General features: G+C 31.7%; 1 protein-coding gene across 1 annotated transcript in view; it reads right to left on the bottom strand.

Annotated features, from left to right (window-relative positions):
- The window catches only part of LOC124531677 (ATP-binding cassette sub-family G member 4), a 50,855-nt gene extending 34,248 nt beyond the window's left edge, over nucleotides 1-16,607 (bottom strand). The window contains exon 1 of the mRNA XM_047106171.1: nucleotides 16,335-16,607. The gene's annotated coding sequence lies outside the window, so the exon portion shown is untranslated. The remainder of the gene's footprint in view (nucleotides 1-16,334) is intronic.
- Nucleotides 16,608-17,117: the final 510 nt, after the last annotated feature.

Here is a 17,117-nt window from a genome sequence, read left to right as displayed (position 1 = left end):
GGTAGGAATTTGTGCGACAATTAAAAGTAAAAATTCAACCGTCGAACATCAAGAGTAAGTATTTTGTCCTAATTTAAGAGATGAATAAGCCAGTGTAATTACGGGCACAAGGGCCAAAATATTTCTCTCCCAAGTTGGTGCCCAATCTCGCCAATAGGTCATAAGAATATTTAATTCAATATCTATGGAAAGCGACTGCTTGCCGTCACGCTTAATCAGCGATTTTCATGTTACCAACTTAAGAAATGACTTACCCATACCCTGCTTAATAAGATTTCTTATTAAAAATCCTTCCTTAGTCATCACTTTTGTTCCATACGAAATTTCTTATACAAATTTATATCCTGTTAAATCAATTTCGATTGTTGCTATCCAAGACGTACTTGACTAAAAATAAACAAACACAAACCACAAAGTCATTGACACAACGCCACGTAACCTTCGTCAGACTGTATTGGTGTATCATTGCCATTACAAACACAAGGAAGATGGTTTTAATGTACACGGTATCACACGAACAATGTAACTCGTGTCCCACTTATTTGAGGTCGTTGTTTTGGCCGACAAAGTCCTGTTATGCGGATTACATAAGTGGACTAGCAGATATCGTGACCTTTCTCTCTCTTTCTTTTCTATATAGTTTTGCTTTAACAACCCGCATTGGAACAGTGTGGAAGAATATGTTCCGAGTCTTCTCCACAATGAGGGGGACCTTGCCCAGCTGTGAGAAATTTACAGGCTATTGTTGTCCTTTATTTAAATAATTTTATTTATTGTCATTGGCTTATTCACATGTTGTCAATTAATAACCACATACTACCGAACCAATATTTATCAACCTGATTAAAACTGGAATCGTTCATACCAATAATCGAATTATTCTCATATCGTTCAATTTATTTCGTTTCATATTGCGTATATAGTAGGCGAGATGAACCAGCTCATATCTCGCTGTTATAAGAGCTTATTAAAATTCTCACACTGACCTACTGCCATGACAAAGAAAGCCAATCCAGACCTACCCCAGAAGTATATCTTACGAGACGTGTATACAGTAAGAAATAAAGATCCTGCCACATCTATGTAATTAATATCGTAAATTCGATTCGACTCTGTATGTTTCGCTTTCACGACCAAACAAATGATAAGAACTGATAAGAAATGATAAGAGATTCTTATTAGAACTAGATCATTGGTTTTGATGCTCCTACATGTCAACAGAGTTATATAAAATATAAATTATATATACGAATTTCATGACGATTTACGCATGACTTCAAGAGCTGGATGCGAGTAGCCGCAGAAAGACTACAGTGGCGTGCATTTGGAGAGGCCTATGTCCAGTAGAGGACAAACATGGGCTGCTGATGATGACGATGATGATGGTACGAATTTTACCTCTTCATTATATTAGTACATATCAATTAGATGAGAATCTCAGAAAATATAGATAAAAAATCAGATTAATTAAATCTTGTAAACATTCTTGTAAACATTAAAATTAAATATGAGACAACATCACATACATTATTCTGATCCCAGTGTAAGTAACTAAAGCACTTGTGTTACGGAAAATCAGAAGAAACGACGGTACCACGAACACCCAGACTCAAGACAACATAGAAAACTAATGATTATCTACATTGACTCGGCCGGGAATCGAACCCGGGACCTCGGAGTGGCGTACCCATGAAAACCGGTGTACACACCAAAATTGGATTTAAATCGTATTGAACAGAAATACGAATAATTGAAAACAACTAGCTCTTTATAATACAGGACTTTTAATGATTACATTTAGTTAAAAATTGAACAGAAAATCTGAAGCATTTAAACAAACAGTTACTGTTTCAATTGATAGCATTATCTAAGACCTTAAGCATAATCAGTCAATAGTAAGGTAGCAATTACGATAACAGTTTAATGTAACGTGATTTTTGATAACGTTGTCGTATAGAGATAAAACTGACCTTACGCGCGGTATTTACAGAATTATCGAAATACACACCGACACCAATAAAATTATTTATCTCTCCATTAATATGATTTTCTTGAAAGGTGAACAGTATTTTTAGTGTTTGTTAAGATCTTTTGGATTTACTACAGGATTAATACGTTTGAAAAAATTGGAAAGGTTCTTTGGTCGAGTACTTTTTATATATTTAATAGTAATATTTAAGATAAAGTTTTTGGTATTACGTAGGTTGTTGGAATATATAAAGTTCGTTTATCAAAATATCGATCAAGCAACTTTTTGGTGGTCATTGAATTTAGCGCATATTTCATTAGAAGAAAATAACCGAAGAACGAAATACAAATTTTGTCTAAATCAATACCTTTTATATATTTATGAAACATTTATATAATAGTTACTATGAAATTAGACACACGCAGGTTTCCTCACGATATTTTCCTTCACCATGTGCACGAGATGAATTATAAACACAAATTAAGCACATGAATATTCAGTGGTGCTTGCCTGGGTTTGAACCCGAAAGATTAAGATGCACGCGTTCTAACCACTGCGCCATTTCAGCTATAATACATATAACATGAATATTTCTTAGGAACAAAAGCTGACAAGGAACAAGGAATAGTTAAACATTCAACGATAAAACACAAAGTGGTGCATTGTGAAGCAACAAGGATGCTGACGACATTAGGCTAAGGAACAATGTCGAGCCTTTGAAAGATAACCTCGGACAACAACGATATCACACGCTACGTTTTCTTTATCACGTTTCATTTTAGCTAGACATTCTTTATTTGAGCTGAGATGGCCCAGTGGTTAGAACGCCTGGTTAACCGATGATTTCGGGTTCAAACCCGGACAGGCACCACTATATATATGTGCTTAATTTGAGTTTAAAATCATCGTTGAGTTGAGGAAACCTGCGTTTTTCTAATTTATAGAAATTCTGCCACATGTGTATTCCACCAATCTGCATTGGAATATGTTCCAAGCCCTCTCCTTAATTGGAAAAGAGGCTTTAGCCCAGCAATTGGAAATTTACAGACTGTTACTACTGTTTGTTTATTTTATTCACGTTTAACACACTCGAAGAAATTTTTGATCAAATTTTAGTTGCACTGCAATTCAATTTTAAATATTGAAAAATATAGCTAATTTTATCTCGTTTATTAAACATTTGTGCGTTATCTGTGGTCTATGTCATCAGGGCAACGTTTAAATTCAAACAGATATCTCCACGGTCACTTAAATGTTATTATATATGTACATTAAAGGCGCACGTATCGTCTACACTGCCATAAATAAAATTAAAAAAAAAAAAAACTGAAGAGCCTTATACACATATGATGTAACATCTGACATCTTTCTTTACTTACTTTACTTTATAATACACACAGAGAAAATAAATAAATACAATGTGGATCCAGCTTAATAAAAGATGTGTCCAATTTTGGCGACCTTATCGCTACATAGCCTCTCTTCCAAGCGACCCACGATGTAGGATTACTACAGTTCATAGAATTTGAGACGAGTGGTACTGTAATAATAAATAAAACAAGATTAATCTTTAACTAATAAAATGTAAAAATAGCCTTAATAAACAACATTAAAATGTTATCCTCTCGGAACATGGGTAGGTGCCATATGACCAACTCAAGCACAGCGCGCTCTCATTGGTTAAATTAAATAGCGCGCGCTCCCTCGATTCGCTGTTACAAACATCCGTTCTTTTTATGAAATAACTACTCCATCTGATAAGATGTTACACACCAATAAAGTCAATTCAATGTAGACATGACTGGAGGAAAACAGAGCAGAATTTTATGAACAAAAAAAACGTGGAAGTTTTATATTAGGAACTACAAATTTCCGCCATTGACTTGCTGCTAAATTTCACCAAAAATATACCAGTCCAAGTATATGAAGGCTTGTTAACTAAAAATTACTATTTGCTCAGCTTTAAAGTAAGTAACAGTCTGTAAAGTTTCCACTGCTGGGATAAGGCCTTCTCTTCCATTAAGGAGAGGGTTTGTAACCTATTCCACCACGATGTTCCAATGCGGGTTGGTGAATTACACATGTGGCAGAATTTCTATGAAATTAGACACATACAGATTTCCTCGAGATGTTTTCCTTCACCGCCGAGCACGAGATGAATTATAAACACAAATTAAGCACATATGTATAGCAGTGTTGGGCACCAATTAATCAATTGTCAATTATCTTGTTAATTGACTAAAAAATTAATTGCAATTAAATCAATTGCAATTAAATTAATCGCAATTGAACTTTTAATTGCACCTTGCAATTAAATTAATTTGATTAACGTATGTCAATTGCAACTTACAATTAAAATAATTGCAATTAACTTTTTTAGTTGTTTTATAAAACAATTAAAACTAACAATTAACTTTATACATCAAAATGTAATTAGTAAATTTTTAGGAAAATTAAGCTATAAGTATTAGACTTCAGACGAATAAAAATGTGGTCAAAGACTCTAAGTTTTAAGCTTATTTTATCTAAATGTCTCTTTCCACAGAAAAAAAAGTGTTTATTTTTATATTATATAATATAAAGTTGCATTAATAAATATTTCTTCAGCGTAGGTATAAAACAAAAACATTTCAAGTCGTCGTTTTCGCTCAAGTCTTTATATTTTACAGCAGTATTTTTAATTGTTATTTTTAATTAAAATTAACAAAACAATTAACAATTAATTAATTGTTAATCTTTAATTTTAATTGCAATTAAAATTTGCCCAACACTGATGTATAGTGGTGCTTGCCTGGGTTTGAACCTGCAATCATCGGTTAAGATGCTTGCGTTCTAACCACTGGGCCATCTCATTTCAATGTTCAGCTTAGCTACCTATTAAATGTATACGCGTACTTTTGCCAACCTTTTTTCGACTCTACGTTGTCTCGTTGAAACGCAAAGGTCAAAAGGGTTAGACGAATAGTATTATGTCAAAGTCAACGCAACCATTTTCAAATTGAAGTTAATAAGTGTCAATTCTTCTAAATTGAATCGATGTCTCGGAAGCTAATTTCAATCGAATAAACCTGAATGATTTTTTCAATTAAAATTCGAACGTTTTACTAATATTTTTATGGAGAGGTAAAATATATTCATCTTTTTTTACCACTTAATTTAAAACGCTAAGCTGATTACGTTGCAACTTTTATACTCTATTTAGTATATGTGTAATATGCTTGTTTTAATTTTTGAGATACAGAGTACTTATTCATGAAATACTGATTATAAAACCAATGCGTTTCTTTATGTATGTAAATCTGAGGTGCATTTGACGGAATTACACCTTAATGCTGGACTGACTTCAATTAACATATTATGTCCATTCGACTGAAATAAGGTTGATTTTTGTTAAAACGATACTTTGACACAATCCATCCATCGTTTCCTTGGTCGTATATCCGTCCACATCCATGCTCAAGACTTTTCACACATAATGTTCCTCATTCCTCCGCATTACATGCCCATACCATGATAGCCGCCTTCCACATAACTTCTCGGCAATCGGTGTCACTTTCAAACTTCCTTCCTTCCTTCCAAACTTCCTCTTATGTACTCATTCCTTACTCTTCACTTTCAAACTTCCTCTTATGTACTCATTCCTTACTCTCGATATTCGTACATCCAATGTTACAAATAAATAAGACAAAATATCGACGTTCGTTATGGGAAGGCATGTCTTGACACGAATCTTAAATAATTGAAGACTGCTTGAAGATGGATCGATACTACCAACTCGTGTTAAGCAGTGGCTAAGGTATTTCCTGAGTCTCAGTAATGAAACGGTGAAAAACTCGAAGGTTTTGTATAACTATGCTCATTTTTCATTAGTATTCCTTGATTATTTTTGCATTTTTTATTTATTATGTAGAGCTGAGACAAATTCTTAAATTTTTTAGAGGAATATTAAGCATTTCTCTTAATAGAAGTTACGTCCATAGCATCATCTAAATAGATGCATCCTTTCTCATATGCATATGAGAATATATTTCATATATAGTTTTTATAATTTCTTTTTGATTAATGTTTCTTCGTAAGTAGTTTTAAAATTAAGAAGTTGTATTAAATTAAGATGTTGTTTTTGTTGTATTACATTATTGTAATTAGTGTAGGTATACATTGTTGAATTAAATAAAATAAGCCCAACAATACCAAGTATAGCTTACACAATAAGTCTAGGGACTTATTGTGTAAGCTAAGCAAAGAGTCAATTAATAATTATGCATATTATTACATAATTTGATAAGCTGATGACGCTTGCATTCCGATTTTCATATACATTACATTGAAAACTAGCTGTGCCCGCGACCTTGTATGCGTTTTAAATTAACAAAAAAAAAGGATTATTGTAGCCTAAGCCACTCCTTATTATATCAGTTATCTGCCAGTGAAAGTCCCGACAAAATCGGTCCAGCCGTTGCAGAGATTAGCCGGAACAAACAGACAGACCGACAAAAATTGTAAAAAAATGTTATTTTGGTATATGTACCGTGTATACATAAATATGAATTGAGTATAAAAAGGGCTATTTTAATATTACAAACAGACTTTCCAATTTTATTATATGTATAGATTAAAAAATGACAGTTCATAAATCATTACTCAGCTAATTGAATAAAGTATATTTCGATCCACTCGATAATCTCGTCAACATAACAAACAGCACACAAATAATTTAATTAAATATGTATTACAGTGAAATTAATATAATTCACTCATTCACATAGTGGAAACCCTACTAAACTTGTTTTGTAAATATATGCAGACTTTTATTGGCTTCTAAGCATTCACTTTGAAATTTATACCAGGAACACATAAAGGTACGATACGCTTTGTTTAAAATACGAAGGCAATTCTGAGATAAACTTATATCATGCATATGATTCGAAGAGAAAATTGGATACATTTTCTTTACATAGTACAAAACAAATTTGCTTACCGCTGTTTATCCCTATGTATGCTTAGATCTTTCAAATTACGCAACGGATTGAAATGCGTTTTTTTTTTCTATATTCTTTTATTTTTTTAATATATGGCTTTTATTTGTGCCAAGAGAGCACAGAATACTTCGCCAATGTCGCGTGCGATGGAGAAGACACGATGGAGATTGAACGGTGCGGTCGAGATTGCAGGCTTTTGTCTATATTCAGAGAGATTTTATATAGATAGAGTGATTCGATACAATAAATCTTTCTTGGGGCAATGCATCCCTTTCTATAATAAAATTCCGACGACATTTTTAACTTTGCCATTTCGTAAATTCAAATCGTTCGAAAAAAAATACATTGGTAAAAAAGACATATCATTCGATACAAGATTTTGTAGAAGATAAAAAAGCTTGGAATTAATACCTGTTGACTTCCAGGCAGGATACATTATATACATATATTATAATTATATTATACATAATTGTATTAAACTAATATGACTGTATTTTTATTTTTTAAATGTTGAAGAGTAACTACTGAGTTTCGTGCCGGTTCTTCTTGGTAGAATCTACTTTTCGAACCGGTAGTAGCTTAACTTAATTGCTAAATGACGATTCAAAAGTGCTTGTAAAAGCCTACTTGAATAAAGTTTATTTTGATTTTGATTTTGAGAGGAAAGATTTTGTACATAATACGTGGACAATATATTAAAGAAACGCTCAATTTTAGAAGTTTCTAATGTGATGTCGGAAATGAACAAATTTTGTAGTACATTTAGTATCAGCTTTGCACCTTTGCGAAGCCGGGTCGAGTTGGTAGTTATTTATAAGTAAACATTTATTAAAAGGCTATTGACCTTTGACCGTTATATAATTATATATTTCTAAGCAATTATAATTACTGACATTATCTAGATGTTTGAGTGACTCATTTGGGTTATTCTGAGTGATATGAAGTTATCTTTATTGTAAGATAAATATTTTAATGGAAATAAAACTCTACTTTCTAGAGATTATTCGAGGCTGACACTCAGTCAACATTTCTCTCCTCTTCTTTATGTTACTAAGGTTAAGGCGTGCAAACACAGCCTTATCACTGTAGCGATCTTTGCAAGCAATCTTTGTACCATATAAGAATATGGGAATTTAAATATAGTTACAAATTTTGAAATTCGAATTAATTCGAAAGAAATTAGTGATTTATAAAATGTGAGTTTGTAAGCGAGTCAATAGAACTTCAAATTGATATTGACAATAATGCTGAGATTATTTTTATAATTTTATGTAACAAATAAAGGTAATATGGCACAAAATTTAATTTTTACAAGATGGTACATATCACCTTCATCCACGAATGCCTTCCATTATGTTCGAGGTAACTTAACCATAATAATAATAATCGCTCATACACTCATTACCAGTTGAGTAAATTTTTCATAAAAAAAAAATTGAGCTACACAGTTGGTTATGAAAATATCACCAATCGTCATTTTTTATTTGCTCGATTGTAGAACAATATTTAAGAAAATGCAATGTATTAAAAAGGTAATTATTTATTAAGTATATTTCACATTGCACTTTAGTATCAATAGCTAAAACAATTCGCCAATACGGAATATAATAACAATAATTAACGGGCAAAAATACGAATAAAAAAATTACATACTCACATATTAAACCCTCATATTATACACTAACGTCAGGTTATCACAAAAACATAAGTTTTTGTACTTCTCTACACGCAAAATTATGGTTTATGAAATCAATTTACAATTAAGATTATATTCATTGAGTATTTTTTTAATATACATATGTTTAAATTAATTAAACATGGTTTTTTCAATATTCTTAATTAACATTTGTTCTTAATATAATTAGAATTATAATTATGGTCATGCGAAATCCGTATTACACATTATTATGTTTCAAATAAAATAATATGTCCTAACTAGCAACCCGCCCCGACTTCCCTTGGGTGCAAAGCTGATACTAAATATACTACAGAATTTGTTTATTTACGACATCACATTAGAAACTTCTAAAATTTCAGAAAACAATCAATCTACTAAAGAAACAGTGTTTCTTTAGTAGATTGTCCATGTATTTTATACAAAAACCTTCTCGAATCACTCTATCTATTTAAAAAAAACTGCATCTAATCCGATGCGTCGTTTTAAAGATTTAAGCATACACAGGTATATTGGGACACATAAAGCGACTTTGCTTTATACTATGTAGTGATGCAGATGTTATACAAATTAATGTTAGTAGATTTATGCAAGACATAGTTATTTATTGCGGGGATATCCCTATGCAGAACAAATATAAGCTAAGTTATATAAATCAACGTATGAAATTAAATTAGTTTATAATCAAGCGTAAACTGATTTCTCAGTATATTGAAAACGGCCCCTTAAAGGGTAAATCCATGAGATTTATAAGATAATTTGAATAATTATGTTCGAAACACATTCAAATAAAATAAACTACATAAACAACAGGCTGTAAATTTAACACTGCTGGGCCAAGGCCTCCCTTTTGAGGAGGTATCTTACATAACAAAAACAACAACTAAACTACAAACCAATCAATACACAGTACCATAGTTATTGACTATTGCTATTACTTCGGCATTATACGAGTAACTTTTAAGTCTAAGCAATTGTATCAAAAACATTATACAATTCTGAAAACTGATAGTATTTTTAAAAGTGATTATTTCGATCTAGCCTTATGTAAAGTAAATGTGCCTTGTAAAATGTTTACGTCAAATTGGCAATTTATAGACGATATAAAATCACGCTATAACCCACGACGGTGAACCAGTTACGTTAAATGCGGGATTATATATAAATTGTCGCATATAAATTTAAATTGGAATAAGTTAAAACAAATACAATACAAATAATATTATGTTCTCAAGAATACGTATTTAGAATCTCCTTTTAGGCTTGCTTAACACACAGCTTCAAAATTTATATCAATGGTTTGGGTAAAAGTAACAGACAAACATACAGAATGACAGACAGACAGAATTACTTTCGTATTTATATTAGTAGAGCTGAGATGGTCCCGTTGTTAGAATACGTGCATCTTAACCGATGATTGCGGGTTCCAACCCAGGCAATCACCACTATATATATGTTCTTAATTTGTGTTTATAATTCATCTCCTGCTCGGCGGTGAAGGAAAACATCGTGAGGAAACCTATATGTATCTAATTTCATCGAAATTCTGCCACATGTGCATTCCACCAACCCGCGTTGAAACAGCGTGGTGGAATATGTTCCAGACATTATCCTCTAACATTATCCTTAATCGAAGAGGAGGCCTTATCCTAGCGGTGGGAAATTTACAGGCTATTACTTTACTTTATATTGGTACAGTATAAATCCTTATAGTATATGAGCCAGTTTGATAAATGTGATGCGGCATACATCGTGCTAGTCCAAGACTACTTTATTTGTTAACCGGTATTTTAAAGGTCAGCCATATCAATTAGTGATGCACTGAACATCAACCATGACTCTGAGTCATCATTAAACGAAATTATTGTTATACATAAGAAGATACGAATGTATATACTCGATTTCTGAAAGCATCACTAATACTGATGATGAAAATGATGAATCCTTATCACAGACAAATGCACCAATTATTTTTTATAACTAGGATTTTTTCGAATTTAGAATTCAAAAAAAGAGACAGACACGGTTGTCAATCAGTGTCATCAAAATAAAGAAGGGTCTTACAAAGGAGGTTACATATATGTATTTTGAATTTTTTCTTTTTTGACAAATGTCTTTAAACTTTTTGGGACACCAGAAAAAAGTCAAACAGTTGATGCAGAGAATGTTGAATGTTCTTATAGCGATGGAACTATTCACAATCAGGTGGCATCTTTCCGTCTGCCTGCCCAATTCATCAAAAAAAAGTTACCAGACTTAATAAGATTGTCAATCAATAAACCCCACCGAGACAAGAACAAGCAAGTATAATAACTTCAAGACTGAAATGAAATTTAAATTTCGAATACAATAGTTCATTTAATTTGTCGCATTCAAGGGTGAAAAGGTTCCTAATTATTTCAAATATATTAAAACAAATTCATATTAAATTCAAAAAAAGAACCAACGTTGTTTTTGCAGACGAAATATCGCACTTAAATACTCCACGGTTTCATTTAAAAAAGAGAAAAATATTACGCAAAAAAATAAGGAAAGAATAAAGGGATAAGTATGGTATTTTAAAAAGTATTAAACATTAAAAAGTTCGTTAGCGAGATATATCCTACTTAATTTGATAATGTAACCAGATAATTCATATTTAAATAAAACGACTATACATAACGGTATTAGACCAAGCACATTCTATTCTTATTTTGTTGAGATATATTTAGATGCTTTTATAAATTGATTCTCACATATATCACTACAACTATTCTAGGAATTAATTTAGATATTATATATATCAACGCTCGACCTTGATTCCGCAGATTTACACCTACAATATGGCGCTTTTTTACACTTGGGCACGTTTTATATTTTGTTTATCGAGTAATGACCACGTGAAAAAAAATCTCACGTGGTGATTTCTTAATATATACTGACTATAATAATAAAATCTTCGTAAGTCCAAGTTAAGAACTAGTTAAAGACAAAATTATGTGCAAATAAATATGGGCAATAAATCCCCAATCCCCATTATTATTATCAACAGCCCGAAAAAATGTCTAAACCGCCATTCGAATGAATGCATTCCTGATACATTTTTGGCGTTTTGCCTTTTACTTTGCAACACCAGTCAAATTAACGATGTGGTTAACCCATTTTGCTATGAACCGGGTTTCATCGGCCAAACTTCACTTGATACAACAATATTCACAATATCGTCAATATTGGTTTACTTAAATTTCATTTTTTATCAAGAAGTATCTCTTGATTTGCGTTAATGTAGAATATAATTATGTGTATTTAACGCTTACGTGTCAAATGCGAGTTACTTAGAGCCGAATTAGCAAATGCCTCTCAAAGAACAGAAGTGTTCATTTCATGCCTATTGGCGTGTGTTGCATACAAGTAACACGTGCAGACTTTAGCTCGGTATGACTGGTATTTCTTGCTGTCGCCTCTGCCAATCGCCATTCGTACTATAGTTTTATTTATGATATGAATAGCCTCTAAGACAATAATATATTATGCTAAATGTCTTGTTAGTCTAGGTAGGATTATAAGGCCCCGAAATCTAAAGTTTATTTTGCAGGTATCTTTTACAATTCAGATGACATAAAAAATTGGTATCATCCAATTAATTTAATGGTGGATACTGAAGATACAAGATTTATTCATGTTTTACTGATAATATAATTATAAATTTTCTAGACATAAATATAAAAACTAATAATAGATAGTAATAGATTATAATAAATATAAATAGTGTAAATTATTTGTTATTAATCGCTTCACAAAAATCTCAACTGATTATTCTGAAATTTGCCACCGAAAATGTCGTAGATTTGGATTACACATAATATATATCTACTATAGACTATTAAAACCAAAACATACATGTTGATTTAAGCAAGAAGAAAATATGTATGTAATTGTATAAAGCATACTCGGTTGTTAAATTTTTTATCAACTAACACGAAACGGCAAAAATTCTAGTAGCGTAAAAGCTTATCAATATCAAATATTAAACAGAAACTATTATCGTATATCATATTATATACATATCATTGACGTTACGAAACCGTTCTTTTATGGTATCGAAATGCTCATAATAAAGCCTCCCTAACGCCTTCAACTGTTCTTTACGTTAATAAAAAGAATTTTAGAGACAATGGAATCTATGTCACAATTACGTCAAACGGTGTGACTAATACGGTGTTTACAAAGAAAATTCACGAGAAGCTCATAACATATTCAAATGTACACGACCTTTTAAGCATTTAACCTGATTTTACAGATTACTGTATTTGTTGAATTTTCAAAGAGCACCAAGGATGTAGATAGACGCCATCCGAGAGGGATGAGATTTATCACTAGATTTTATTTGTGTTTTATTTTTTGTTAACTTCCTTAGACGAAATCTTTCTAGCTGAATTAGTAGTAACTCTTATTCAATATAGTTTCTAATGTTTCTATTATTTAAGTTCCGATGACACTTTTATGATAAGCATTCTCCAATTCTACGCCTAGAATTGGGTCCAGTATGAAGAAACTCTTAAACAATCAACAGCCAAAATTTTATGAAAAAAAAACTTTAAAAGTTTTTTATTGTATTATTTTAAAACTGATACAGAGAGGCTGGGAATGAAGCATTTAGATTAATTATAACTCAATTACGTATGTTAAAACGACACATTGATAAGATTCGTTTTATATCTATTATATCATAGATATGATTACGTATTCCTATTCATAGATCAGATGATAAATATTAATTGATAGCGCTTGGAATGTTGTCACGTGACCTATACTTAATGCAATTTATAGACGATGCGTAAAAAGGTCATATAGTACATAAAATTGATAGTAATTTATGATGGAATTCGGAACCCTTAATCTTTTGTATAGGATATTTATTACTGGTTACAATGTTGCGTCACGTGACGAACTTCGTTTTTTATACCAAGACAGTGAAGATGAGTTAGGAACACTGGTGATGTAGGTAATATTAATAATACTAAAAATATTCTGGATTTCAAATTCAAAAAGTGATCCATAGTAGTGATGATAGGATTATAAATCGTCTGGTCCAATATCATTCAGACCGTTCAAGGGGTCCTAAATCCGTCGAAGATCTTTATAAAGGATTTCCGTATCAATGTAGATAATGTCAGGACTCTATCACTTATAATACAACTTATAATGCAGATTCAGAAGAAGCAGCTCGTTTCAGAGAATCCATGTCAACAACGACGGAGGATGGTTTTATAATAGACCCTTGGCATGTCTCAAGGAATAGCTACTGCTCTAAGATGTCATTTTAAAGAAATGTGTGCAAACATAAGTAGACTCTGTTTTCATTATTCTCCGACTCCAATAATCGAATGGAGATGGGCAAGCTAACTTCTAGAAGTGTTACGCCAAGTGCAGGAGTGTGTTACTTCCATTATTCTAAGCCGAAAGTTATTGAGCCTCAATTCAACAGTAACGAAATTTATAATTCTTGATATAGAAGCTTGAAAAATTGAATCTTATTCATTTGTACATTCTCTAAGCTATGGCACAGATCTAAAATTTCCGTCTCTGTTTACATCAACGTGGAAAGAGATAGCAATTTATTGCTTACAGATTAATCTACAGTTTGTGTACAACAATATCGGCGCTATTGTCTGCGGTATTTCGTCATCGTAACAGCTTGTACGTGAACTAGTTTAATATATGAAAGGTGTACCTAAATAATCAAATAATGCTATACTTTCAATTTGTGAGGTTATGTATACAGCTTCGTCTTCATTTGTTTTAAAATTACGATAAAATGTCTTTAAAAATTACGTGAATATCACAATGTTGGAAATTATTGTCAATGTTGAAAGATTTTCAAACAGTTTTTCTTTAGGGAATAGGTTGGCGTACGAGCATTTGGGCCACCTGATGGTATGTGATCACCATCACCGATTGACAATGACGCTAAGAAATATAAACTTTTCCTTACATCGTCAATGCACCACTAACCTTGGGAACTAAGATGTTATGTACCTTGTGCCTGTAGTTACACTGGCTCACTCACCCTTCAAATTGGAAAACAACAATACTGCGTACTGTTGTTTGGCGGTAGAATAACTGATGAGTGGGTGGTACCCAGATGGGCTTGCACAAAGCTCTACCACCAAGTAAATTATATCTATATAATATTGGATCAATATACTTAATTGTTAACCTATATAATTTTCAACCTGGCATTATAACTTGAAAAAATGTCATTGTCACCGTTTTAAAAATGTCGTAAGGAACAATATGTTTACAATCATGGAATATTTATTACAAAATAAGTGGAATCCCTTAAACGTATTTCCTAAGTCGCTTAAGGCGTTGCTTAAGGCGATATAGAGAATAATAAAACCGATAAAAGATACCTTTTGAAGAACGTTGTCCTTATACAATTCGGGAAATATTCATTTTAAGAACTTGTTTAAAATAAGACAAAATCATGGAGAACACACACTTATGGAAAACACTAAATTCCTCCCAAAGGTTTAGAAGAATTGAATATTAGACGATAGTGGGTTGTTGGAATGGAAATAATATCATATAATCGAATAAATCGAACACGAGGAACAATCAAAACGAATTATTTGACCACGATATTATACACGATTTAGGAGCCCAAAGTGATACAATATTTTCTCACTTATAATTCGATAGAGCAGCGAGGTAGTCAAATATATACATAAAAAAAAACTGTTAAAAAACATCGAGTTATATTTTGGTACCAGTTTCATTTCTACCGAAGAAGCATGATATTATTTAATATGTTGAGGTAGGTAAATAATACAGCTATATGCACTACTTTTGTATATAACGTAGAACAAAACGATCTATTAACTCGTGTTACATTAATATTTAATTCATAATTCACTTACTTCGTATAAATATATAAAAAATTTGAACTATACAATTTAGTTTGAATTAAAAATATTTGATTTTATTTGGTCATGTAATATAACATACATTCTCAGAAAACGTTTTGCGATAATCTTTATAAATATATGAACAAAAAATATCTAACGTACCTACATAATATACGAGATTGAACTTAGTCCTTATAAAAACCAAACCAGTTATTGCAGCAAGCGAGCCTTTGTGATATACAGACTTATTATTATATATGTATTTTTTATTCTCATAAATCAAATCAAATGTGTTATAAATGTGAATGAAAATCAGCAAATCATTATACATGATTAATGGTAATAAAAAAATTCGACGACTAATTATCAAGTTATGAATTTAATTGCGATGCTTAAATGGTTCATATGTGAATTACATGCATTTGTCATATTCTTGATACATGATTTTTTACCTATTAATTCAACTTTACAAACGTTGTGCCACAGACTTAAAATGACAGTATTACCAGTGCAGTCTAAAACTGCGGCGTTATCTTCATCACTAAACATCAATTAAAATATAAGAAACAATACATTTATACATTTTCGCTAACAATGAAAACAATGAAATGAATAATATTACGATGAAAAATCAATAAATATGGCTAAAGACACTGAAAATGTTGAAATAAATCAATGAAAAAAAACCGTCCCATAAATTTTGTGTGAAAAACGAACGTCGAACGAAAATATACACAATTTTGACACGACTATGTAAATATTCCTTCATTTTCAGTCGCACCTAAAATTAAAAATACGTATAAAACGAAATTAAATATTACCTGACTCGATCACAAATCCAATTGAACTGATATAAATCACTAGCACAACTTGACACACTTTATTTCAATGAGTACAAAAAAAAATAATACACTGGAAGCTCTGGACAAATTTTATTGTTATTCCACGGACGGGCGACGCAACCACTCTTGTCAAGAATTTGTATTCTACTGATTGAACAACGGTGAACGGTCTGTCTGACTGCCGGGCCGTGGTGCGAGAGTCGAGAACTGCCAACGTACTCGAATACCGTCTGTACTCTATAGAGCTAGTAGATGTTTTGTGTAGCTATGTATGCTCTTAGTCCCTGGCTCCGGACAAAGACGATCACGCCCGAATCGAGACAGCTGTTTAATGTTTATGAAGCTTAAACTTCGCGATCGTAGATCGATTTTATTTTTTTTAATTTGACGTAACAAGTTTTTATACCTTTTTTGAGCCATAATATCAAAATTGTACGTAAACATTTATAGAGTAGAGCCGCCATACATTATCACAAAATCAATGGAACAAGCATTACTGGCCAAAGAGTTATTATTGAAGAAAAATTGGATAATAACAGACTCTGTAAATAACTAAATGTAAATTTATATTTACATATATAAATGTATTTTTTTATTTATGCCATCAGCTCATAGAACGTGTTGGAATAGGGAAAACCTACAACCTGCATGTAATCTATTTTTTCCACTTCACAGAAATGTCGGAAGAAATTCCTCTATAATTTATCATTAACATGATTACATATGTTTGCGGATTTTGCTTTCAGATTCAAACGGTGTGAA

This window comes from Vanessa cardui, chromosome 8, assembly GCF_905220365.1.
Source record: "Vanessa cardui chromosome 8, ilVanCard2.1, whole genome shotgun sequence".
In the NCBI taxonomy this organism is placed as follows: domain Eukaryota; kingdom Metazoa; phylum Arthropoda; class Insecta; order Lepidoptera; family Nymphalidae; genus Vanessa; species Vanessa cardui.
Note: the sequence above shows the minus strand (reverse complement) of the source record. Positions and strands in the feature narration are given on the sequence as shown.